A 27,796-nucleotide genomic window follows, 5' to 3' on the forward strand; every position below is an offset into this window, starting at 1 on the left:
CTCAGCAAGCAGTTACCAGGCAGAAGTAAGCAGTTATCATGCAGCAAGAAGCAATTACCAGGCAGAAGTGAGCAGTTGAGAGAGTTTCAGGGCTCGTTTCCACTATCGCGAATCTGCATGCGTCCAACGCATGCAGATTCGCACATGTAATGCAAGTGAATGGGCCTGTTTCCACTGTAGCGTTGTTGAGGTGCGTTTTTTTCAGCGGTGAAAAAACGCACAAAAGAGCCAACGAATTCGCCTGAGAGTGGAACGCATGCGAATCGCCGCTAATGTATTTAATAGGAAATTCGCATGCTGTTTTGGTATGCGAATTTTCATGCGAATTTGCATGCGAATTCGCATGAAATCAATGGAAAAGCACACTGGCATTGTCATGGTTAAATTCGCATGCATCATCATCCGTGCGAATTCGCATGAAAATTCGCATGCACACGCATGCAAAATTCGCATCTGCATGCGAATTTTGCCGCAGCGATTTCGCAACGCAATAGTGGAAACGAGCCCTGAGAGGCATTTCACTGCCTATCAACAGTTCGTGGAAAGGAGGCCTAAAAAAGTCCAAAAAGGGCTCTATTCACAATACACGTGGTAAAACAAAATTTTAAGGGGGGGGGGGGGGGGGTTAACCACATTCACAAACATTTTGATTAGTGCAAGTAAAGGTCGGTAAGCATGCAGATGTTAATAGAGAAAACATTTTCCAGTCCAGCAAAGACAGTGTACAAGCGTTTTGTAAGCGATTTCATGAGCGGCTTCTTTAAATTTCGGTAGTGATTTTAAAAAGTGTAAGCATTTTGCCACCAGTTGTGTAGCGATTAGCGGTTTTAACTCTGATTGGCCCTTTCAATTTTCATTTTTTGTGTGTGTGCTCAGCAAGCAGTTACCAGGCAGCAACAAGCAGTTACCAGGCAGAAGTGAGCAGTTGTGAGAGTTTGAGAGGCATTTCACTGCCTATCAACAGTCCGTGGAAAAGAGGCCTAACATTAGCTGAGCGTTTAGGGAAATCGCTAGTGTTTTGAATCGCTCCCTAAACGCTCACAAAATCGCTCTAGTGGGTTTGAACCCTAAAAGGCTCTAACATTTTAAATGTAATTTGATGTGAGGAGAAAAATATCACCAGGTACTTACAGGTGAAAAAAAAAATCGGTAATTAAGGATTAAATAATGCACTTTTTTATTATGAATTTCATTTGCGGAATTTAAGTCTAAAATGAGACTTACCGACATGCAACTGCACTTTTAGCTTTTTTTTTTTTCTGCAAACCGTAATTTTAGGAGGAAAACTATGAATGTGAACATGGTCTTAATACAGCTGGTGTTTTTCTGTCCTTTGGTTACCGCATGTGGTAACGTGTGAATAGAGCCCAAAGTGTGGTGGTTTATGCATTATTTTTCTCATCTGGCCTGAGATTCAGGTTTTTTTGTCAAGAAGTGAATATCTCCCCAGAATTGTTCAGGAATGGCGAAATGCCTTCTAAATTCTTTTATTCTGCGAGGGTCTACCAGAATAAGGCACAGCAAAGAAAAAAACAAAGGAATTTAAAGTAGCGTATAAAGATATCAAGACTGCTCTGAGGTTTCATGACTCAATTCCAACATGTCAAATCTGGACATCTGTTCACATTTACTGTATTATGCACAATGAAATACTCTGTATAGTACTGTAGGTTAAGCAACTATCACTCACCCATATGTGATAGGCAGCTGTACTGGGGCAGCACCAAGATGTCACCAGACACACTAAGCTCCAAACTCAGCGAAATGTCTTGTATATAATTAACATAACATCTGTCCTACTTAATAAAACAGTTAAGAATATTTTCACAACCTATAAAGTAACATGAGTGTCTGACTCGGGAGGAAACGCAGAATACCAGTCTAACCACGGGTATGGTTGTGAAATTAATTCATGAATTACTGGTAGAGGTTTCTGAATTCCCCACAATCACACAAATGCTGGATGCCTGAAATAGAAGAGTTAACTCATTAATTGATTTAGAGGCCAGTTACTCGCACAGAGTTGACTGAACAAAGACAGAAATAGTTGTGGGCTTTCTCAGTTTCTCTATTTTCTGTAACATCACAGAAGTGATAAAATCTTTTATACACTTGTGGTTCCTTCTGGTATTCTGAAACTATGAACTGTTTTTAGAAACTGGTGACCCCATGATCATTGCACCTATTGGTATGCACTTTGAGGCATCTTTCATAGTGCGACGTTAAAGTCGCACGTTAAAACAACATTTAACGCAGAATGACTTACTGCAATGAAAAATCAATGCCCCATTCACAGTGCACACGTTGCGTTGGTAACTAACGCTGCATGTTAAGTGAAAGTACTACATGCAGTGCGTTATACATGTTATTAGCTGTGTTAGACTGTTTGCACATGCTTAGTAATGACTTGGAAACATACTTTTCATTGCCTGTATGCTCTACTGCGACTGTAACGGGGCATTAAGTTGCGTTGCGACTTTTTTGGGGCATTGAGTTGTAATTTGTGTTGCGACTTTAACGTCTCATCAAAACGCAACTTCCTACTGTGAAAGAGGCCTAAAGGATAACAGAGCCGAAAAACTTGGTAAAAAGTAAAGGTACAGTGGGTAGGGGTGTAAAAGCAAATACCGTGCCTCCTGTTCCCCTATGTCACTTGCAACTCTCCTACACTCAGTCCAGTTATCTTCAGTGGTTCCAAACACGGACATACTGCACAGCTTGTCTGGTCTGCTTCGCTGTGGCCGCGAAAGTGATGTCACAGCAGGACAGGAGTGTGCATCTTTCGGCTTTTCACAACCTTTCTCAATTAACAACATTGGGAAGACTTATGTCCATGGTAACATTTATGTAGCGGGTTTTGCACAAATAGTACATATCGTGTTATTAATATAACATGTACGTTGCTTGTCCAACATGCTTTATGCTATTTGCGTAATGATCGTTGTACAAGACCTTAGGCCTCTTTTCCACGGGCAGTTGATAGGCAGTGAAATGCCTCTCAAACGCTCACAACTGCTAGCTGCTGCCGGGTAACTGCTTGCTGAGCACACAGTTCAACTGCCCGTGGAAAAGAGGTCTTAAACTCAATGGCATAAAACAATTTTAATAAAATGTATTGACTTGTGGTCAGCATTAACTTACAATCCAACCAGGGACGGATCAAGACCAAGTTGCGCCTGGGGCAAGGTCAGGATTTGGCGCCTAAAGGTCAGGTTTTGGCGCCTAAACTGCCATTCATTTTGCCGCCTTCAACAAACTGCACCTGGGGCAAGATACCCGCTTGACCCCCCCCCCCCCCCCCCCCCAGATCCGTCCCTGAATCCAACAGGAAGAGTGACGCTGCAGTGTATGGTGAATGTTTTTGGAGCACAAAAACTTGCATGTCTGAGCACGACAAGTTTTTTGCTTTCTATCTTGGAACTACAGTCAGTCTCCTATATACAAACAGGTTCAGTCTCAGAGGCCATTTGTAAGAGCCCATTTCCACAGGCAGTTGAGCTGTGTGCTCAGCAAGCAGTTACCAGGCAACAGTGAGCTGTTGTGAGTTTGGCCTCCTTTCCACGGACAGTTGATAGCCAGTGAAATGCATCTCAAACTCTCACAACTGCCTGCTGCCTGGAAACTGATTGTTGCTGCCTGGTAACTGCTCACTGCTACCTTGGTAACTGCTTGCTGAGCACACAGTTCAATGGTCTGTGGAAAAGAGGCCTTTGAGAGGCTTTTCCCAGCCTATCAACTGCTTGTGGAAAAGGGTCCTCAGTCTATTTTGTGTTTATGTCCAGCATACATTGTACATATTGCTATGTGTGGATAAATATTAAAACTACTGGATTTTGCACATGCACTTTAACAATAATGTCTATAGAAGATCTCAGGCCTGGAACCCACTAGAGTGTTTAGGGAGCGCTTTCAATCGCTACCGATTTCCCTAAACGCTTTGCCAATGTAAATGGATGGGACAGATTCCACTAGAGTGATTGCGATCAAGGAAATCGCAATCACAGGACATGCAGCATTTTTGGAGCGATTCCATTCTAATGAATTGTATAGGAGCAGGGAAATCGCTCCCAAAATAGCTTGCAAAACGCTATCACAAATCGCTAGCGGTAGCGTTTTGCGCTTTCTAGTGTGTTCCAGGCCTCAGAAGGTTTCTAGAAATTGGTGCAGAACCAATTTCTTGAACAGATTCCTACTAACAGGAGGAAATAGGTAGGATTCTTATGCTTCATACACACTTGAGATAAAAGTCTTTGGAAAATGCAAGATCACAGACCAATTTTATCCCCTTCCATGTAGTATGAGAGCCATACTCTACACAGTGTATTCTATGGAGCTGCACTCCCCATCAGATAAAATCTTTGCAAGATGCTGCACACAAAGATGCCCGTACACACTCAAAAGATCATTATCTGCAAAAGATCTGTTCCTGCAAAAAATCCAATCCTGCAAAATGCATTCATAGTCTATGAGATCTGCAGATCCTCATTTAGGGCTGGTGCACACCGAGCGGCTTTTTGGGCGTTTTCAGATCCGCTTGCGGCTGCGGATCTGCTTGGTCAATGTATCTCAATGGGGTGGTGCACCCCAGAGCGGCAGGCGTTTTGCAGAAACGAAAAATGCCTGGGTGAGGCATTTTTTGGATTTCGGATGCGTTTCTGCCTCAATGTTAAGTATAGGAAAAACGCAAACCGCTCTGAAAAACGCCTGTTCAGAGCGGTTTTGCAGGCGGTTTTGTTACAGAAGCTGTTCAGTAACAGCTTTACTGTAACAATATATGAAATCTACTATACTGAAAACCGCAGCAGCAATCCGCAAAACGCTAGCAAAACGCCATAGAAAAATAAAAAAAAGCGTTTAAAAATCTGCTAGCATTTTGCGGATCTGCTAGCGGGTTTTGGTGTGCACCAGCCCACACACCTGGTTTAACAGACAATCATCTGCAGATCAGATCCACCAGGATGGATTTTCAGATCTGCAGATGATTGCCAGATATGCAGATGAAGTCTGTTAAACCATGTGTGTGGCCTGGTGCACACCAAAAACCGCTAGCAGATCCGCAAAATGCTAGCAGATTTTGAAACGCTTTTTCTTATTTTTCTGTAGCGTTTCAGCTAGCGTTTTGTGGTTTTGTATAGCGGTTTTGGTGTAGTAGATTTCATATATTGTTACAGTAAAGCTGTTACTGTACAGCTACTGTAACAAAACCGCCTGGCAAACCGCTCTGAACAGGCGTTTTTCAGAGCGGTTTGCGTTTTTTCCTATACTTAACATTGAGGCAGAAACGCATCCGAAATCCAAAAAATGCCTCACCCCGGGACGATTCGTTTCTGCAAAACGCCTCCCGCTCTGGTGTGTACCACCCCATTGAGATACATTGACCAAGCGGATCCACGCTGAAAAAGCCGCTCGGTGTGCACCAGCCCACAATGAGGATCTGCAGATCTCATAGACTATTTTGTAGGAATGGATTTTTGCAGGAAAAGATCTTTTGCAGATAATGATCTTTTGAGTGTGTGCAGCATCTGTGTGTGCAGCATCTTGCAAAGATTTTATCTGATTGGGAGTGCAGCTCCACAGAATACACTGTAGAGTATGGCTCTCATACTACATGGAAGGGGGTAAAATTGGTCTGTGATCTTGCATTTTCCAAAGACTTTTATCTCAAGTGTGTATGAAGCATTAGAATTGCTGCAGTCTGTGATAAAATCATCTGAGTGAGCTAAAATGTACCGAGGCAGCTATCAACACAGAGAAAGGGGACACACAATGGTACTTTAACCATTTTGGGACAGCGTTTAGTTAAAACAACATTGCACTCGTGGCTGCCTAAGCCTGATATAGTGTAGTTTTAATGCTGCCTGATCCTTTGCACAGGACGCATTAGCGCATCCCTGCTGGCACAGTACTCTCTGATCTGCAGGACAAAGCCGCTGCTGTTGTGCATCAGCTCACTGATTGGCTGAATCCGGCACACTTTTTTTTATGGGCACCTATTTTACATGTATTCAATACTAAGGCTGGGAGTACACTTGTCTGTGCAGAAAACAATGAGTTTCCTGCCATATGATTTTCTGCGGCTTTTTTTTTCTCTGCGTTTTCATGTCTATTGTGTGGAATCCTATAATATAACCACTGTGTCCCTACATCCTCCTGTGTGTCCTTGTGTCCGTGCATTCAGAGTAGCTTGCATGCATGGCACGTGGGCAGACTTGTGACAGCAGGGTTACAGGTGTAGGCCGTGTGTGCACCCGCACAGGAGCTTGGCCATGCGGGAGCGCGGCTGCCACGGGAGGGGAAGGGGGAGGGGTGGCGGCAGAGCCCTACCGCCCGTTTTTTAAACGGCTTAATACTAGTATATCATTTGCATAGGTCTTGATCGCTGTTGGGCTACATTGATTGTGTGTATGGGCTGTCAGACTGAGCAGCCATCTGTGTTGTGACCAAACTCTTCCCCATCTCACCATCATACACAGGAGGTGTACAGCAGGAGGAGCAGGCAGGTGGTTTCATGTGATCCATACGATCTGCCATTCAATTCACAGCCCCAGAAACCCATGCAGAGCCATATAACGGGTGCAAAAATAGCCTACCACCATGGTCTGATTTTAAGGTAATCACTGAAAAAGACATCTTGGATATCCACTCAAACCTTCGTCAGACTACCTGCGATCTGGACCCTGGCCCCACTAAGTTCATGTTGAAATGCCCTGAACTATTTACACCGGCATTCCACAAAATAGTCAACGGCTCCTTACAAGAAGGGTGATTTCCCTCTACTCTGAAAGAAGCAATCGTCAGGCCTCTACTCAAAAAACCATCCTTAGACCCAGATGCTCTAAACAGCTACAGACCTGTCTCAAACCTCCCCTTTCTGGGAAAAGTTATTGAAAAGGCTGTCTACCTCCAACTTGAAGCCAGGCTCTCCAGAAACAACATCCTTGACCCTCTTCAATCTGGCTTCAGGAAATATCACAGCTGTGAAACAGCCCTCACCCAGATTTGCAATGATCTGCTCATTGCAAGAGACAAGGGTCAATGTTCCATCCTGATTTTGCTCGACCTCTCAGCGGCTTTTGACACAGTCGATCATGAAATCTTGCTCAACAGGCTACAAGAGTACTGTGGCATAGATGGCATTGTTCTCCGGTGGTTCAACTCCTTCCTGGCTGGCAGAACACAAAGGGTAGCCTTAGGGCCCTTCCTCTCCAACCCTGCACCACTAAAATACGGTGTACCTCAGGGCGCAATATTATCCCCTTCACTTTTCACCATATACATGCTGCCACTTGGAGAAATCATACAAAAACATGGCCTGACCTATCATTGCTATGCTGATGACACCCAGCAATATTTGTCATTCAAACCTGACGTCACAGACCCTACTCCACAAATAAACGCATGCTTAGCTGAGCTTCAGGAGTGGATGAATAATAATTGGCTAAAACTTAATGCTGACAAAACTGAGGTTCTTGTTATCGAGGGCCAGGGCTCAACAGCAAAGCAGTCCCAGTCTCAACCAACACCGCTAAGGATAGGGAGCTCAGACCTGAACAACTCAGACTGTGTGCGCAGCCTGGGAGTACTGATTGATGGGAAACTAAGCTTCAGGAATCAAATCTCAGCTGTTGTGAAACATTCCTTCTTTCACCTAAGGAATATTGCAAGGATTACACACCTAATTCCTTCAGAGGATCTTCCAACCCTAGTTCATGCCTTCGTCACATCAAGGTTAGACTACTGCAACGTCCTCTACACAGGCCTGCATAAGAAAGACTTACGCCGCCTGCAATTAGTACAGAATGCCGCCGCAAGGCTGTTAACGAGCCAACCCCGCCATTGCCACATAACACCAACCCTGTGCTCACTCCACTGGCTACCGATAAAATGGAGAATTCTGTTTAAGATTGGCTTACTGACATTCAAATCCTTGCACAATCTGGGCCTTGGATACCTGAAGGACTTGTTGCAACTGCATCACACCCCCCACAATCTTAGATCAAAAGGATGTAACACCTTGGTCACCCCCAGAGTCCACCTCAAAACCTTTGGAGACAGAGCCTTTTGTCATGCTGCCCCTACACTTTGGAACTCCCTGCCACACCCAATTAGGACAGCTCCATCCCTGGAAGCATTTAAGTCTAAACTGAAAACCTACCTCTTCAGTCTGGCATTCATGAACATCTGACTATCTCCTCTGTAACACAACCCAGCCTGCAACCCTGTATTAATCTGAGACACAGCTATGCGCTTTGAGTCCTATGGGAGAAAAGCGCTTTACAAATGTTATTGTTATTGTTGATAGCTCTGTGCAGAGAGAGAGATTCCCATTCTGCTGACAGCTCTATACATTGTACACAGATCTCTGGGTCATGTGATTGACTTTTCCAAAAGGAATTTATCTAGAATGTCTACATGAAATATAAAAAATTGTGTGAGAAATAGTATGGGCCCCTATTTAACTTTACTAACAATTTACCGGTACTAACAATGAGTGAAATAAGGATTTCACTGCTTAGGGCTATTTTCCACTGAGTGCATTTTGAGATCTAATTATGATCATAGAACACTACGTACACTGTAAGCTAATTTAAACCACATGTGGATGTTTCCATTAGTGCACTGCATTTGCGACTTTCACAATTGTCCTGTCTGCTGCATTTTTCATGCGATTGGCCTCTGCTATGCAATTTTTCAGCGATTTCAATGAAAAATATTTTCCCACCTGTTTTTTTTTTCTTTGCCCTCTCGTAAATTGCCAACACATCACAATCGTGCCTGTACACCTGTTGGATTGCTGTGGATTCACTGCAGTAAAAAATGAGAGACCTTTAAAAGCTTTTCTTCTGGTAATATATTTTGTTAATGCTGTACTTAAATTTACAAAAGAGTACAGAAAATATTGTGCTATACCCTATGCATTTACAATTTTTCAATTAATGTTCATGCAAGAAAAAGTAAGAACATATCAGAGCACAAATAGCAATTATTACAGAGGCTGTTCCTGTGAGGAAAACTTAGATAACCTCATCCATGTGCTACAGGGTATAACCCCATCCATGTGCTACAGGGTGATTCAAGCTGAGAGAGTTTAACCTTTACTTGTGTGCAACCAGTGATAATGTGATTGTTGTGTTCAACTTTTCAACAGCCTTCTCTGACACTATGGTAAAAGCATTGCATCCCAGGCTAATGACCCCCCCACCCTAAGGGCTGGAACCCACAGGAGCGCTTTTGGCAGCGTTTTGGCAGCACTGCGATACGCTAGCAGTTTGCCAAAACGCTGGGCTAATGTTAATGGATGGGGCAACTTCCACAGGAGCATTTGCGTTTCTCAGAAACGCAAACGCAGGACATGCAGCATTTTGGGAGCGTTAGCGCTTCAATGTAAAGTATTGAACCGCTAGCGGAAACGCTCAGCAAAACCTAAACTGAGCGGTTTTGCTAGCGTTTTGCGGTTCAGCACACTGTAACAAAATGAAAAATAATTCACAGGACCAATCAGGATAAAAACGCAAAACGCAAAACGCTAGGCACCCGCTGGGGAAAAAAATACAATGTTGCAAAACACGACCAAAAACGCGCATGAATCCGCTTGCAAACCGCTCAGACAAAACGCTAGCGGTTGCGTTTTGCGTTTGCGGTTTTCAGTGGGTTCCAGGCCTAATATTGTATTCTTTGGCAGGGGAATGGCATGGAAGGGAAGCTCAGTGGTCATGTGATCATTCTTTGTACACACAAGGGATATTGAATCAAGCTGGCTGTTATCGTCCTGCAGTATAGGTTTGCAAGGTAGCCAATTGAAAGTCGTGCTTCTTTTTGACTCTCCTCTGAGTGACTGCAGTGATCCTCAAAGCAACCCTCCAAAAATCAGGAAACAAAGATTGTCCATTATCACAGTTTAGGGAAAGGCTACAAAAACCTATCTCAATGGTTTAAGTTATAAGTGTCAACTGTCTGGAATGTTTTTAGGTAATGGAAGGCCACAGGCACAGTTGCTGTTGAACTCTGGTCTAGCAAGCCAAGTAAAATATAGGAGTGGCATATGTGTAGACAAATAAGACAAGACAAATAACATTTATATTGCGCTTTTCTCCTTGCGGACTCAAAGCGCCAGAGCAGAGCAGCAGCCACTAGGGCGCGCTCTATTGGCAGTAGCAGTGTAAGGGAGACTTGCCAAAGGTCTCCTACTGAATTAGTGCTGGCTTACTGAGCAGGCAGAGCCGAGATTCGAACCCTGGTCTCCTGTGTCAGAGGCAGATCCCTTAACCATTACACCATCAGCCAACTGTAGGAGGTTACATACAATCCATAGATCACCTCCAAAGACCTAAAATAACCTCTTGCAGCACCTGTACCCCCTTCTACAATTAAGTGCAATTTGCACACATCTGACTAAAGGTTCGTATACACGTCCGATAAAGATCGTTCGTTACGAACGATTCGTGACGTTTACACGATATTCAAATTAGACGGAAAAGATGGTTCGTAATGAACGATTGTGTACACACGTGAACGATATAAGTATAAAGTACTGAACGACGAACGATTAAAAAATGCGTGCGCAAACGGAAGTGACGTTATGACAGGCAATAAGAACATGCGTTATCAGACGATCTTTGTACACACTGCAACGATTGAACGATTATCTTTCGAAAAAATCCGCCGGGTTGGATCGGTCGGATTGAACGATAACGGTCGTTATCGTCCCAAAAAACGATCGTTGGAAAATTTGGAGCGCACGATTATCGGTCCAATTGTCGTTATCGTTCGTTTTTGAACGATCGTTATCGTACGTGTGTACTCAGCTTTAGTCGGGTGTGAGAAAGAAGCCCTAGCAATAACACCACAGAGTTGTTTGTTGTATGCAAAAGCTCATTTAGGCCTGGAACCCACTGAAAACCGCAAACGCAAAACGCAACCGCTAGCGTTTTGTCTGAGCGGTTTGCAAGCTGATTCATGCGCGTTTTTGGTCGTGTTTTGCAACATTGTATTTTTTTTCCCCAGCGGGTGCCTAGCGTTTTGCGTTTTTATCCTGATTGGTCCTGTGAATTATTTTTAATTTTGTTACAGTGTGCTGAACCGCAAAACGCTAGCAAAACCGCTCAGTTTAGGTTTTGCTGAGCATTTCTGCTAGCGTTTCAATACTTTACATTGAAGCGCTAACGCTCCCAAAATGCTGCAGGTCCTGCGTTTGCGTTTCTGGGAAACGCAAACGCTCCTGTGGAAGTTGCCCCATCCATTAACATTAGCCCAGCGTTTTGGCAAACTGCTAGCGTATCGCAGTGCTGCCAAAACGCTGCCAAAAGCGCTCCTGTGGGTTCCAGCCCTTAGACAAGCCAGACACATTTTTAGAACAAAGTTCTTTGGACAGCAACAAAAAGTGCTGAAGGACACCACATTCCAAGAAAAACACCTGCTACCTACTATGAAATTTTGGTCGGGGTTCCACCATGCTGTTGAGCTGTGTGGCTAGTTCAGGAACTGGGGCCCTCTGATTAATTCAACCCAATATCAACAAATTCTGAAGGTTAATGTTGAAGCATCGTTGTTAGTGCAGGCGTTGGATATTCCACTAAGACAAAGACCCAAAACACAGGTCAAATTCTACAAAGGTACTTTGTAGAGGGAGAGTTCTGGAATGGCCTTCATAGTCCCCTGACTTGAATATCATCAACATTCTATGGGATGATTTGAAGCAGGCTATCCATGCTTGGCAGCCATCACATTTAACTGCAATGGAGATATTTTGGATGGAAATATGGTCAAAAATACCTCCATCCTGAATCCAGACATCAAAGGCTGTAGGAAGATGAATATTTGCAAAAGGCGGCTAAACTAAGTTGATTTCATACTTTTATTGGGGTGCCCAAAGTACTGATTTCATATTTTTGTTGGAGTGTCCAAATGTATGCAGCCATCTAATTTTATGATGCATAGTGCATGGTATTTTCTGTTAATCCAATGAAATTTCACTGCAGAAATATGGTACTATTTCTTTACGTCATGACCTATATTAAAAGGAGTTTGGTACTTTGAAAGCTCAGCCAATGACAAACAAAAAACAGAAAACATAAGAGGGGTTCCCATACGTTTTTCATATGACTATATGTGGGTGTGTATAGCTATGATTTGGACCTTTTTAGGTCCAAAACGTGCCAGCTTGTGCATCTAGCTGTTTGTGCCTTTTGTGTATCTGTGCAGTCCTGCAATAGATTATTTGCTCTCCTGATACAATTGCGGCTCTATCTGCCTTCGTTGGACTTGTGTGCATATACATATTCAGTACTATGTTTAACTGTCGGGCATAAATATAATAATAAACATGAATTATTCATATTTAACAATGTCAATCAACAGGTATCGAGCTCCAGAGAAAACTTGGAGCTTTGCCCAGGTTCATAATACTACTGTACTGAAATAGATTCTAAAGGAAGAATGATATAGCTCATAGATCATAACTGTATTACACAGGGTAGGTTCACCCACTTTGTAGCAAAGTGAACCATTACAGAACCACTAAGTTTACTCATCTACATAACGAATGCATGCTTTCATGCATGTCCTCTGCTTTCTTGTTAGAAAACCCAGAATGCTCTACCACCATCTGAGCATTAAAGTTAATGTTTCATTCAGTACCCCAAGATAAGAGCATAGGTGGTAAGGTGGTAAGGTGGTCAGGTGGTGGTAGGGGGGTAGGTTCGGCTTTTACTGCAATTCCTAATGGCAGTACAGATGTCTATGCTGTCTATATTTTTAAAGTAGCAACTTGTCTTTTGGTACATTCTGTGACATGTAAGACACACCTCAAGTGAGAGGAATATGAAGGGTGACATTCGTTTCATTTTAAACAATGCTCATTGCATGGCTGTCCTGCTAATCCTCTGCCACTAATTCTTTAAGCCACAGACGCTGAACAAGCATGCAAGACAGGTGCTCTGTAGAGTAGCTGCATTCTTGTTTCAGGTGTGTGATTCACACTACTGCAGCCAAAGAGATCCACAGGGCTGCCAGTAGGACTGAACGATTTTAAGAAATTGAATTGAGAGATTGCTATCCGAAATCGCGATTTCCATTCAATTCACGATTTGTTTTCAATTCAAGCTTTGTTCCCCCCTCCTTCCGCTCCCCTCCAGTCCCACCATTTATCTTAATAAATGCGAGTGATGTGACTGTTTACACAGTTTCACTTTCTGGCAAGGGTGATGACATTCATTGCATGACCATACACGGAGACAGTGCAAGGAGGCGGGGATGGTCTGTGATGTTGCTGGCAGGGGGCTGAACATTGTGGACTGACTGACCCTGTCCTGTGTATGAGGGTGACTGGTGTCGCTGGCCTGGCATGGTGGGTTCACAAAACTGTGTGCGGAGTGGACAGTGGAGCTGCAGGGCATGTATGAGGGCGGCAGCAGAGCCTACACTATGTTTGATGTCACTGTCATGATGTGCGGCGAGAACTAAGGCACATCGCGCGTATGAGGGTGGGGGGGGGGGGGGGAGACCCATTTAGCATAGCTTCACCAATGTACTTGTGTGGCGGCAATGGTAGGGGGAGCTGTACAAAGCAGGCACAGCTTCTGCCAATCACTGCATCTTCAAGCGTATGGCGGCGGTAGGCGGAGCTGCACGGACCAGCACAGTGTGCGCCTGGAAAAACCGCAGGTACTGATGATCCCTAGATCATCTTTGCAGGGATCACGGTTTCGGTTTAAAACCGCCGAACCGTTCAGCCCTCGCTGCCAGGCAGCTGGTATTGTTGAAAAAGAAATAAATATGGCAGACACCATGGCCCATATGCAATTAACTTTTTCTCCTAAGATTTCTCCTAGGTGATATTTTCAAAACTTGTCAAAATGCATTTTAAACTGCCAGAAAGCAAAAAAAAATGCTTACAATTTTTATAGTAATTCTTTGTGTACTTTTTGAATTGCAAAGGGCTGAAAAGTTATTTTTAAAATGAGTTGAACAATTATCTCCTAGGTGAAAAGGTGAATTACATATGGGCCCATATGCTTCTCACTTCATACTTTTTTCGGGTTCTCATTAAGTCCTAGTGTGATCCTGTGTATTTATTACAACAACAACAAAAATTGTTACGTTTAAAATGAAATGCAGGCACTGCTCCAATTCCAAAGATCCTCTGTATATCTTTCACCCGCTGCTCAGGGCCCATTTCCACTTGTGCGGTGCGAATCGCCGCGTTAAAAATTTGCATGCGGATGCGAATTTCGCATGCGGGTCTATGCGAATTTTCATGCGAATTCGCATGGATGACTATGTATGCGAATTTAGGGCTTGTTTCCACTATTGCGGTGCGGAATCGCCTGGATTCCACCGCTGATGAAATCGCATGCGGATGCGATTCCCCATGAGTTTTTGCCGCGATTTCGCATAGGTGAGGGTATATGCGATTTTAACCATGTCACTGCCTGTGTGAATTTACATTGGTACCTATGCGAATTTGCATGCAAATTCGTGGCAAAAAACGTATGGGGAAACCGCATGCGATTTCCCTATTAAATACATTGCATGCGATTCGCATGCATTCCACTCGCAGGCGAATTCTGCGGCTCTTTTGTGCGTTTTTTTCCCCGCTGAAAAAAACGCACCTCAACAACGCTACAGTGGAAACAGGCCCATCCACTTGCATTACATGTGCGAATCCGCATGCGTTGGACGCATGCGGATTCGTGATAGTGGAAACGAGCAGTGCTGCAGTGATTTTTCCATTGTTTCTATGCGAATTCGCATGCAAATTTCCTATTAAATACATTGTATGCGATTCGAATAGCGGTATGCGAATTCTGATGGCTCTGCCATGCAATTTTTTTCTGCACTGAAAAACGCAAAGGAATCCTGACAAGTGGAAACAGTCCCATTGACTTGTATTGCTATGCGAATTCGCATGCGAAAAAAATGCATGCGAATTCGCGATAGTGGAAATGGGCCCTCAGAATAACCATATCCACAATAGGTGTCAAGAATGCAAAGTAAATATTCACAGCGCTAGGTGATCAAATAGATATCTGCAGCACCACAGTGTACAGATATGTTCTCAAACAATGACCATCACCAAAGATAAAACCATCAACAGGTCACTCACTGCCCTTAAAAACATCAAATTTTAATCAAAAATCCAAAGGAATAGCACATATACAATAACTTACTTTGCGGGTCCCTTTGACAGGGACCCTTTAGTAATATCAAGCATATAGTGTATACCAATACACATCCAATAATCTTACGATCTGTCAATTTTTCCCAGTCTCCAGTTCCGTCCCGACCAGTTTCGGCCTTCCGCCGTCCTCAGTGAACACTGGAGACTGAGCTACTGGGCAAAAAATTGTTAAATACTATTTTGTAATCTTACAGAAAAAGTCAAATCAGCTCTTTGCTGAGAAAACATTTCTAAATACACTTATTAATATATACAGTATCTTGCAAATATACTGAGGTGCTAGTTATGGAGACATTTTGAAAGCATTATCTGTCTTGGCTCTTCTTTCCGTAAAACTTTCTCAACTGTTTCCCTACTAGACATCTCTGCTCAGACAGGCCTGTGCTACTCTATCCACAGATGGGCTCAGTCTCGGATTCTGCACTGACACGAGAAACATTGACACTCAATGCCAAAACTGCAGTGATAACTTTGTCTTGTTGTGGTCCAATGTGACCGTGTTACTTCCTGACATCTAACATGACACCAATCTGGCCTGAATCCTTGGCTGTCTGTTCGGCTCACTTCCTGCCTGGCCTGCGATAATGATATGCAGGATATGATGGGTCAGCTGTCCTTTGAATCCAGTGCCACACCATAATCAATCCAGTCCAGACTGCATCTAAATCTTATCAGAAGGGACCCCAAGAATGAAATGATTAAAAAGAATTTCTGTGACTATAACCATAATTCAGGCTATACTGTAAAAGCTTAGTTGCTACATATAAGCTCTGGTAATCTCAACAGAAAATCTGCAAGACCTTCACATTTCTATCCATGTTGTGCATTTTCACTGGATAAAGGTTCATTTTTTTTTTTATTTTTTTTTAAACCCGAGAACATACTGAGAGGTTAGCTGGCGATACTAAAAGGTGAAGCTGGCCATACACATATAGATTTCCACCCAATGTTGGCAATAGTGAATGCTCCAATCATTGACAAAAGTGGCAGCTAAAGTAAATTGTTGATAATTTACAGAAGTGGTGATCATTTAAGCTGAACGCTACTTTATATATACTGTATGATTTGCCAGAAAGGTGCTTTTTTTTTTTTTTTTTTTTTTCCCCCCCCTGCTTAAATTACAGAACTTTTTAGGCGCTTAGCCAATCCCCACCATTATTAAGGGCTTGTTCACACTACAAGAGATTTTCTGAGCACTTCGTGATTTTTGAAGCTCTTGCTAATGTTATCCTATGTGTGTGTGTTCACACTGGAGCGATGTGATTTTTTTTTTTTTTAATCCCCTAAAGCAGTGTTTCTCAACATTTTATTGGTATGTACCCCTTATAAAACCCTGTACTCACCAAGTACCCCCTGGCATAGTAAATATTATCACAAGTACCCCTTAACAAATACATATTTAATCGTAGTACATGATGATTGGTTCTAAACAATTTCCAAGCATTTACTGTTGCTTTTAATTAGACAAAAATACTAATTTGGTGTTTCTATATAAGATTTATAATTTTCTAAAACTCTACATTTGTTACACTTAGTCAAGTTTATCAATCCTGAGTACCCCCTGGAACCATCAGAAGTACCTCCTGGGCAGGGGCGTATCTTGATAATATAGCGCCTATGGCAAGCACTGAAATTGCACCCTCCTCTGGTCGGAGCCCTCTTCCTCTCTAAAAACAGCATCCTTTCTCGCGTAAATGTGTAATGGTTGCCCGTGTTTTTTGGGCTTGGAATGTTGCTGAAGGTACTTTTCTGGAAATATATTATCTTATTCTCTTATTCCCTTGCTGTTCTCTTTGCTAACACTAAGCCAAGTGTGCCATATGTAAGTTAAGTAGCCATGTTCCTCGGATAACAGAATTAATCCGATATAAGGTCTAAGTGATAAGGAGGCATGGGGCGCAGCACAAGGGCAGGCATGGTGGTGCAGTACAGGAGCAGGCATGGCGCCCATGGGTGCTGTGGCGCCCATGGCACGAGCCATGCCTGCACCCCTCTAGATACGCCTCTGCTCCTGGGGTACGCGTACCGCATGTTGAGAAACTGGGCCCTAAAGCATCTATATGTGTATGGCCAGCAAGAGCTTTTAAAATCTCTCATTTAAAAAACTCTTGTAGTGTGAATAAATAAGTCCTCAACTTCTAAGTCAACTCTGTTCACCACTTTTCCATCTTAATGCACTGCGGTGGAGCGCCACTTTAGGGGTACTTACATCATTTGTTTACCCCACTTTTCTGGTTCTACAAAACAGACCCCAATATACTATCATGTCATGTTAACAATATTTTACTATTGCCTTATCTTTTTCCTATTCTCACACTAACTTCTAACAAGCCCCCCCCCCCCCAACCTAACACCAACCTCTCCCCTACCTATGCCTAAAACTAACACCGCCATCGCCACCTACGCTACCAGAAGTCACCTCCGCTACCTGCTAATTAGAGTTCGGCTAGACAGTAGTCTAACTTTGGCCGCAGTACATACCTCGAGCCAAACGCCAGTGCCTCTAACGCCCACATTGTACCCAAATTACACATTGTGCGCTGCAATTTATACTGTGGCTTATGGCGGTAACTATTATTTAGGATGTTCCTCATGCTAAATGTAACATGTTCGATCTTGCTTGCGATGCCAGCACTATGCCCAGCAACTAAGAAAGGGCTTTCCTATCAGACCACTAACTGCTCAGGGGAGGTCAAATGATGAAACCACCATAAACAGGAGATGAGTGGATTCCCTGATCAGCTATTCAAACCTGCACAAGATCTTCAGCAGTGGCAACTCAGATATCTCATTATTCAGTCTGCTGTTTTAATGTTTTTGCAGCACGATGGCATAGTGGTTAGCGCTCTTGCCTCCCGGTTCAAATCCCAGCCAGGTCAACATCTGCAAGGAGTTTGTATGTTCTCCCCGTGTCTTTGTGGGTTTTCTCCGGGCACTCCGGTTTCATCCCACATCCCAAAAACATACAGATAAGTTCATTAGCTTCCCCCTAAAATTGACCCTAGACTATGATACATGCACTACACGATACATACATAGACATAAGACTGTGGTAGGGATTAGATTCTGAGCCCCTCTGAGGGACAGTTAAGTGACGAGACAAATTATAATCTGTACAGCGCTGCGTAAAAAGTTGGTGCTATATAAGTACTACATAACAATAAAAAGGATGCAACTACTTATTTTTGCGTGCATGAAATAGAGGCATGAGGGAAAATCGATGCGGTTGGAAGACGAAATCGTAATTAACGATAAATATCATGGCAAACTTGGCGCTGGTTGAAACCAAAAACATGTAAACCATAAGTACCATTTTAAAACAGACGTGAAATGAAAGCGAAAATATATTTACAGCACTTTAAAAACCATTTCATAATTCAAACATACAGCTTAACCTAACCCTACTCTAACACAGAACCCTCCTCTGGTGGTGCCTAACCCTAAGACACCCCCCCCCCCCCCCGGTGGTGCCTAACCCTAACAAACCCACTTGCACGAACACCCTTACAAATGTAGAAAAGATAACCTATTTGATAACGTAATATTTGTGCATACAAACAAAATGACAAAAACTATAACACTGCAAGTTTCAAAACTATTCTCAAAAACTTTAATGATCTAAACTATATTTATTTGGCACCCAAATTTCTGCTTTAGGCAACATATAACGATATCTAAATTAGTGCCTATGGGGCGCTCACATTGTATGGTATTTTTAAATCTGCCCTAACAGGACTAGCTCTTGGGTTGATCATGATTATAAGTATATTCATTGTGTCATATAAAAAGGTAAATAATTGATACAACTTTCATTTCTTTTTCTAAAACAGGGAAGAAGAGATTACCATAGTTTGATGAACAGTTGATGTGCACAGAATACACACACACAAAAGAAAAATCAATTATGACTCTTGGGAAAGGAGAAAAGGGACCACGAGACACATTGGAGGGTTACATCTATCACTATTATAAGCTGGACAGCTGCGATCTACAGCAGTGGACCATATATCAATGTGTTTTCCTAAGGGAAGAAGCTCTGTAACAGACCCACTTATTCTATTAGTCCACAACAGTAACAAATGGTCCTGTACTCTGTGCCGTCTGTGTCTCTTCTCGGCTACCAGAGCAGACATGCTAATCACTCCTCTGTAATGAGGGTTAAAAAGCAGAGCTCTGCAGATTAGTTCTAAACACACACATCAATATTGTAACATGCAAGCAAAACATATCAACTGGGACTCTAGGCAAAGCAGGGCTCAAAAGTGTACGTGTGTGAGCAGAACAAAAGTTTGCTTTCTTAAAACAGAAAGAATTTGCGATAATTCAGGTTAGAGTGAGCTTGAGATGTGTCCCAGTGCATCACTGCTGAATATATGCAAATTAACCATGGTTGCCCTTAGAATCTAAACACACCTCCAGAACCGCTGGAATGCAATGATGTGTCAGCTTGTTAATTTGTACAGAGCCATAATAATCCAACATGCATACAGACTGTTCCGGATTGTTTGATCCTCATCAGTGCATGGCGTGGATTACTATGGTTCTATGTAGTACGGCTTGTAACACCGAAAGGTACAGACTAACCAGCAAGCTCATGGTGAACCAGAACTCATTGGAGTGTGTGAGGGGCTACAATGGTCCTAAAAGCCCCCTTACTAAAATACTAAGGAAAACCAAAGTTTGCTTTCTTAAAACAGAAAGAATTTGCGATAATTCAGGTTGGAGTGAGCTTGAGATGTCTCCCAGTACATCACTGCTGAATATATGCAAATTAACGAGAAAAAGAGAGAACACCAAGAGCCCAATATAGTGTAGTATGTACTGGTAAGGTATAATTGATAGAGTAATAATATTAATTTAATACTCACAAACCAGGGTTACCAAGTAGGCAACCACTGTCAAAGCAGGTGGGGAGATTGTCCTGACCCCACTCAGGATTAAAAAGTCGCTCTCTGTAGTTGAAGAAGGAAGGGTACAACCCTCCACCAAGGGTGGACTTGATTTAGATAATAGGATAACAGAGGCGCCAATAGGATAAAAATCACTAAAAGAACTTAAAAACCCATCTTGGTAATAGAAGAGGCAGTGGTGGACTCACCCCCTCCAAGCAGAACACACGACTGTGGATTTTCAGTCAAAACAATTTTATTGGATACTCCAAATAAAGTGCAACGCGTTTCACGGGATACAAACCCGCTTCATCAGGCAATAACAGATAGGAGTAAACAGCATCTGCCAGTATCATCAACACAGAGGCGCTCAGTGTTGATGATACTGGCAGATGCTGTTTACTCTTATCTGTTATTGCCTGATGAAGCGGGTTTGTATCCCGTGAAACGCGTTGCACTTTATTTGGAGTATCCAATAAAATTGTTTTGACTGAAAATCCACAGTCGTGTGTTCTGCTTGGAGGGGGTGAGTCCACCACTGCCTCTTCTATTACCAAGATGGGTTTTTAAGTTCTTTTAGTGATTTTTATCCTATTGGCGCCTCTGTTATCCTATTATCTATATGCAAATTAACGATTCTTTCTGTTTTAAGAAAGAAAACTTTTGTTTTTTTTAGTAAGGGGGTTTTTAGGACCATTGTAGCCCCTCACACACTCCAATGAGTTCTGGTTCACCATGTGCTTGCTAGTTAGTCTGTACCTCTCGATGTTACAAGCCCTACTCCATAGAGCCATAGTAATCCATGTCATGCACTGATGAGGATCAAACAATCCGAAACAGTCTGTATGCATGTTGGATTATTATGGCTCTGTACAAATTAACCAGCTGACACATCATTCCATTCCAGCAGTTCTGGAGGTGTGTTTAGCTTCTAAGGGCAACAATGGTTAATTTGCATATATTCAGCAGTGATGCACTGGGAGACATCTCAAGCCCACTCCAACCTGAATTATCGCAAATTTCTTTGTTTTAAGAAAGCAAACTTTTGTTTTCCTTAGTATTTTAGTATGTGTGAGCAGTTCCAGCTATTAGAAGAGCTTCAAATTCATTTCAGCAGGTGCTGTGATTTCAACACTTGTCCAGACTACGCAGCAAAGCAAGGAAATTTTTCCTGTTTCAACCTCACAGCTTCCTGGTACTTGTTAGGGACCTTCATTCCCGCTTGTGCATGTGCATTGCTGATCGCACTTTCAGCAATGAAGTGTATACAATCCGCAAGGACAAGTGGATAGACAAAATGTGTTGCGTTTACACGTTGTAACGCAAGGCATGGTTGCATGCAATTTTGCTCAAAAGCAGTGCAATTTCATTTATTATAAATGAACGGAATCTGTATTGCATCGGGGAGAATCACATAGTACTGCATTGCGTTACTATGACCAGCTGCGTTGCACGCAGTGCACAAGTGTGCAAGATGCCTTAGCTCCATAAGCAAAACTGCAATTCAAATAACCTGCATTGGATCTCATCTGAATTTCCTGCTAGTGCTTATATGGTGGCGGGTGGAGGGAGTTGCTTTCCTGTTCTACAGGGAACTCGATGCAACTCCCCACTGAACCTTGCCATAGGGCCCGTTTCCACTAGGGCGGTTTCGCCGGCGATTCTGCAGAGTTTCCCCGCACATCATTCGCACGGGGAAACTCTGCCATAGGGGATGACGGCGCCGCGGCGGAATCGCTTGCGGGAGCGATTCGCCCGGAACCCCCCGCAGATTTCGCCACGGAGGCTGCAAATCCCATAGCCGTGCATGGCACGGCTCATGGGATTCGCCTGCGATCCCGCCCACCGGCTCAGTGCGGTGTGCATCTGCGAGACGCACGCCGCACTAGTGGAGACGAGCCCTAATACTTTTAGCCATAGACCTTGAACAAGCATGGATATCAGCAGGGGTGAGCCTGGGGTGCCTGGCACCTGGGTGCAAGATTTTCTCTGGCGCCTATGGGAGTGGTTAAATTAACCACGCCCAACCACATAACCACACCCATGTCCTGCCTAATCACACCCATACCTTCCACCTCTTTACGCATGCATGTGATACCCCATTCCTACCCCTCTTCCATGGGCTTGCTCCAGGCTGGCTTTGGCTGCCTGCGAGTCTGCTAGTCTCTGGACTGACTCAGGCTGAGAGGCTCTGCGAGTGTGACGCAGTCACACACTGCGTATTTATGGCTGTCTGCGGCCACCCTACTCTCGCTCGCTGTCGTCTCCTCCCCCACCAAGCCCAAGCGTGAGGTGGGCTGCCTGTATCTTTCCCGTTGCGCCGCGCAGCCTGCCAGTGTTGCCAACCTTTCACGTTATTTTTTTTACTGACAAATACCTAAAAATTTACTGACAAAATTTCCCCACTAAATGCACATAAGAGACAGCGTTTCACCAGTAAATGCACGTAATGACAGACAGCCTTTCATCAGTAAATGCACATAAGAGAACGCTTTTCATCAGTAAATGCACATAATAAGAAACCGCTTTTCACCAGAAAAATGCACATAATAAGAGACAGCTTTTCACCAGCAAATGCACACAATAAGGGACAGCTTTTCACCAGTAAATGCACATAATGACAAACAGCCTGTGTCCCCAGTATATGTAGCCAGCCTGGACCCCCTTTAGGTAGTGAGTGGCAGGGAGCCCCTTTAGGTAGTGAGTGGCAGGGAGCCCCTTTAGGTAGTGAGTGACAGGGAGCCCCTTTAGGTAGTGAGTGACAGGGAGCCCCTTTAGGTAGTGAGTGACAGGGAGCCCCTTTAGGTAGTGAGTGATAGGGAGCCCCTTTAGGTAGTGAGTGACAGGGAGCCCCTTTAGGTAGTGAGTGACAGAGGGCCCCTTTAGGTAGTGAGTGACAGGGAGCCCCTTTAGGTAGTGAGTGACAGGGAGCCCCTTTAGGTAGTGAGTGATAGGGAGCCCCTTTAGGTAGTGAGTGACAGTCACTTCCGCATATCAGTGTGGTGTGCTAGGTCCTAGCGCCCGCACTATTGGTCACCGCCTGATTGAGGTCTGACGTGCTAGAGGGGAGGAGGGAGCGGTAGCCAGAGGGGGGGGAGCGGCGGCCAGAGGGGGTGAGCGGCCAGGCGGCGCCTGTCAGAGACAGGCGCCTGGGTGCAATGCACCCGCAGCACCCGCCCAGGCGCGGCCCTGGATATCAGGTGCTGTGACTGAAGTCTGACTAGAGTAGCTACATACTTGTTTGAGGTGTCTAATTAAGAGATTGCTGATGCCAGAAAGCTCAACAGCACTGTCAGGCACTGTTTAAAAGGAAATAAATATGGCAGCCACCAAATACTTCTCAGTTCAGGTTCCTTCAGATATTGTATAGCTAGATATTTGATGTTATATTACACTGAGAATCATTTTCCCCTACGTCCCCTTTTCCAGTTGTAGTTTTATAATCTATTACTTATTATGGACGGTACATTCACCCTTTTCATGTTAATAAAAATTAGACAGAGTGTTCCCACGCAATCTTCTTATCTTATACAAAACCAGAATCAGCAGGATTTAAATCGCATTAGGCAAGAGGCTATTCTGCAGAATGCATATCAATCCCTGTCACAAAGGAAGCCCAATGACTCAAGTCATATTACAACATCCTTGGAAAAAGGCTATGGACACACCCTGTAAAGCTGAATTCTGTGCACAATCATTTTGCCAAACTGCCACTGTTGTTGGTACCCCTGTTTGGGAGAATTTTTTTTTGTGAGGCCAAAGTGTTATTAGGATAGGACATGAGACACAAAAACAATGAAAAGCGGACGAGATCTTTTATCCACTTTACTAACAATCCTTTTGCTGAACTACCTACCTATGATGGAGAAAACGGCCCCACTTACTGTTAGAGTGACGGTTCACACTATGGGCCTTGTTCAATCTTACATTTTCTCCCAAGTTTCCTCTTAGGTGATATTTTCATACCTCATCAATAAAATGCATTCTAAGCCACTAGCAAGAAAATACTCTGAATATATTTGACACTGTTTTTTGGTGCTTTTTCAGTTGCAGAGTTCTGAAAAGTTACTTTAACCTCCCTGGCGGTACGCAGTTTATGAGGCTGCGTCCACGGGAGGGATTTTTAGAATAGTTATTTTAAACCTTGTAGCTAGCACTAGGCTAGCTACCTGTGGCCCCCAACTCCCCCGGCACTTATCTGCTCCCCCCGATCGCCGCCGGCAACACTCACCCGTCCGCGATCCCGCGAGAGACGCAGCTTCCCAATTAGCTTTAGTCGTCGCTACGTCGATCGGACATGACGTCATGCGCAGTCCCGATCCTCCCCATAGCGAAGCAGAGTGCTGATCGGGAGGCTGCGCCATTGCGGGATCCCTGGGGGCGAATGTATTGCGGCGGGGATCGGGGGGAAGAGCGCATGCACTTGTATGGGCACAGCTAGCTAGCCAAGTGCTAGCTGAAGACTACTGAACATATTTTATTTCAAAAAAAATCCTCCCGGGGCCATGCGATCCCCTGCGGCAGCTAGCCCGATACTGTGTCGGGCTTACCGCCAGTAAGGTTAAACAAAAAATGAAAAATTATCTCCTACAAGAAAACACAGCCATAATACAATACACATAAAAACCTGCACAGTATTTGCATAACATGAAGAATTGCCAGGTAACGTGCTTTCACACAGATGATCTAGAGACGGAAAGTGTGTTGGGATAATGGCCTCCAGCTGTTTCGGAACTACAAGTCCCACAATGCATTGCAGGAGTCTGACAGCCACAGTCATTACTCATAAAGGCAAATGCATTGTGGAATTTGTAGTTCCGTAACAGCTGGAGGGCCGAGTTTGCCCATTCCTGCTCTAGAAACATTATTAAAGACAGGAGATAAGCTTAGTGAATTGAGGCCAATGTGGTCTCTTAAAGCAGACCTGAACTTAGAACATCCTCTCTGCTCTAAGAGATAAGCAACAGCCTAATAACCTTTAAACAAAAAAATTCTTTAAGTTTGATATTGTTACACCTAGTCAATAAAATGCCTTTTAAGCCACAAGCAAGCAAGAAAATACACTGAATAATGTTGACAGTACTTTTACACCTACTTTTTTTTTATTTATTTTTTTCAGTTGCAATTTGCACAGTGCTGAAAAGTTATGTTAAACAGAAGATTAAAGGAAACATTAACTGAGAGTGATGTGGATGGTTCCTTTTAAACAATACCAGTTGCTTGTCAGTCCTGCTGATCTCTTTGACTGCAGTGATATCTGGATCTCACACCTGAAACAAGCATGCAGCAAATCCAGTCTGACTTCAGTCAGAGCACCTGACCTGCATGCTTGTTGAGGGGCTGTGGCTAAAAGTATTAGAGACACAGGATCAGCAGGAGAGTCAGGCAACTAGTATTATTTTAAAAGGAAAAATCCATATCCTTTTCAGTTTAGGTTCCCTTTAAAAGTTATCTCCTAGGAGAAAACTTGGGTGAAAAAGTGAATTGCATATCGCCTCTAGTGTGGGCCCAGACAACATAAACAAAACAGGAATAATGCTTAGTTCACATTTTTATGGAACATGAAAATAGAAAAATAAAGAAAAATACTTTAAAAAACCATACTAATGCTAATACAAAGTGAAAGAGATGAGAACGGCATGCACCATAAGTACACTGGCAAAGAAGCTAAGGGGACATCTGTGTAAACACAAACTCTGCAATGTAAGGTAATCTAATCTTACAGCACAGCAGTTCTAGTAGGCTGTAACAGTTAGGTCCCTTGTTTAGAATTTATCATTTCTGGGCTGTAGATCAGTCTTTCTCAACCAGGGTTCCCTGAGGTTTGCAGGGGTTCCCTGGCATTTTCCTCCTTCCTGTCGAGCCACCTCAGCTGGCAGGTTGGCAAAGTTTCAAAATTATGACCATAGCTTCTAAATGAACTCTACAATCTTTTTCTGACCATCTTGAATTCTAGCTTCCCTACTTGTTCATCACTGGTGCAATGGCCACGGGATTGTTATAACCAGGGCCAGACATCCCATGATGCAGCCTGAAGCACCCGCCCTCCTTCCCACAGTGTCACCCACTTCCTTCCACCCAGCGGCACCTATACCTGGCTTCCTATACTGGGGGCATCTATACCTGGCTTCCTATACAGGGGGCACCTATACTGAGGACACCTATACCTGGCTTCCTATACTGGGGGCACCTATACCTGGCTTCCTATAGTGGGGTCACCCTTGCCTGGCTTCCTATACTGGTGGCACCTATACCTGGTTACCTATACTGGGGGAGTTTTTTTTTTTCCACACTGCAGCTATAACCCACAGTACAAATTGTTGGGTGCTATGCAATCATTCTAAATCGGGGGGAAATTGGGCGCATCATTACAAGTTTGCTTCAGGCAGCAAAAAGTCCGGAACTGGCTCTGGTTTATGACACATTACATTGATGATGAATAAACATGTGGGATGCCAGAACTAAGGGTATGTGTACAGCAGATGAAGGGGCATAAGGGAAAACACTAACACCGGGCAACTAAAATAGGCAGTGCAATAATGGAGGGAGGGAGGGCGCAGCGGCAGCGGGCATAGTAGTTATAACTCACCTTTTGCCACCGATCCCCCGCAGCCTCCATCTCCTTCCTCTCTCAGGCATCCATCGCGTTGGTAACAGAGCCCCCTGTGATGACGTGACCCCATGTCATCACAGGGGGTGCTGTTACCAATGCGACAGACGCCTAAAACAGGAAGGAGAAAGAGGCTGCTATACCCGCTCCCCCACCACTGTGCCTATGCTGGGGCACTTACCTAGCTAACCTATACTGCGAGCACCTACCTATCTAACCTATACTGCTGGAACCTACCTATCTAACCTATATTCGGGGCACCTACCTATCTAACCTATACTGGGTGCACCTACCTATCTAACCTATACTGGGTGCACCTACTCATCTAACCTATATTAGGGGAACCTACCTATCTAACCTATACTGGGGGCACCTACCTATCTAACCTATACTGGAAGCACCTATCTATCTAACCTATACAAGGGGCACCTACCTATCTAACCTATACTGGGGGCACCTACCTATATAACCTATACTGGTGGCAACTATACTGGTTACCCTATATACTGAAGGCACCTACCTAGCTAACCTATACTGGGACAACTATGTCTGGCTACCTATACTGGGGGGACCTATAGCTTGCTAACTATACTGGGGGCAACTAGACCTGGCTAATCTATACTGCAGGCACCTATACCTGGCTCCACGGGTATATTTGGGGCTTGTAAAGATGCACTAAAAATGCAAACTTTTACTTCATATATTTTTATTATTATTAGTGTCATATCACAAGTGTAGCTTTTAGGGCCAGATGTGTACTTTCCACCACCCAAGGCCTGCTATGACCCAACTCCCCTCCTGAATCAATAGGTGCGAACACACACACTACTAAAGAGAACGACGGGTCCGTCAGACGCTCCTGCAGGGCGATTGTTCTCCTGACAGTAGTGCGTGTGTACAGTCTGTCTGCAGACTGATAAGGCTGTTTCTGAACGATCCGCTCAGTGGATTGTTCAGAAACGGCCTTATCAGTCTGCAGACAGACTGTACACACGCACTACTGTCGGGAGAACGACCGCCCAGCGGGAGGGTCTGACGGACCCGTCGTTCTCTTTAGTAGTGCGTGTGTACACACCTTATAGGTGGCCATTAACTATACAATCCCTCAAATTGTTTCCG

The 27,796-nt window shown here is 43.9% G+C and overlaps 1 protein-coding gene across 5 annotated transcripts in view; it reads right to left on the minus strand.

The window, feature by feature from the left end:
* Nucleotides 1–27,796, minus strand: part of NEK6 (NIMA related kinase 6) — a 345,606-nt gene that overhangs the window by 248,646 nt on the left and 69,164 nt on the right. For 2 of the 5 annotated variants that reach the window (XM_068249735.1, XM_068249733.1), the window contains exon 2: nucleotides 8,723–8,805. The exons of the other annotated variants lie outside the window; for them this stretch is intronic. The gene's annotated coding sequence lies outside the window, so the exon portion shown is untranslated. The remainder of the gene's footprint in view (nucleotides 1–8,722; nucleotides 8,806–27,796) is intronic. 5 annotated transcript variants of the gene reach the window in all.

This window comes from Hyperolius riggenbachi, chromosome 8 (assembly GCF_040937935.1).
Source record: "Hyperolius riggenbachi isolate aHypRig1 chromosome 8, aHypRig1.pri, whole genome shotgun sequence".
NCBI classification, from domain to species: domain Eukaryota; kingdom Metazoa; phylum Chordata; class Amphibia; order Anura; family Hyperoliidae; genus Hyperolius; species Hyperolius riggenbachi.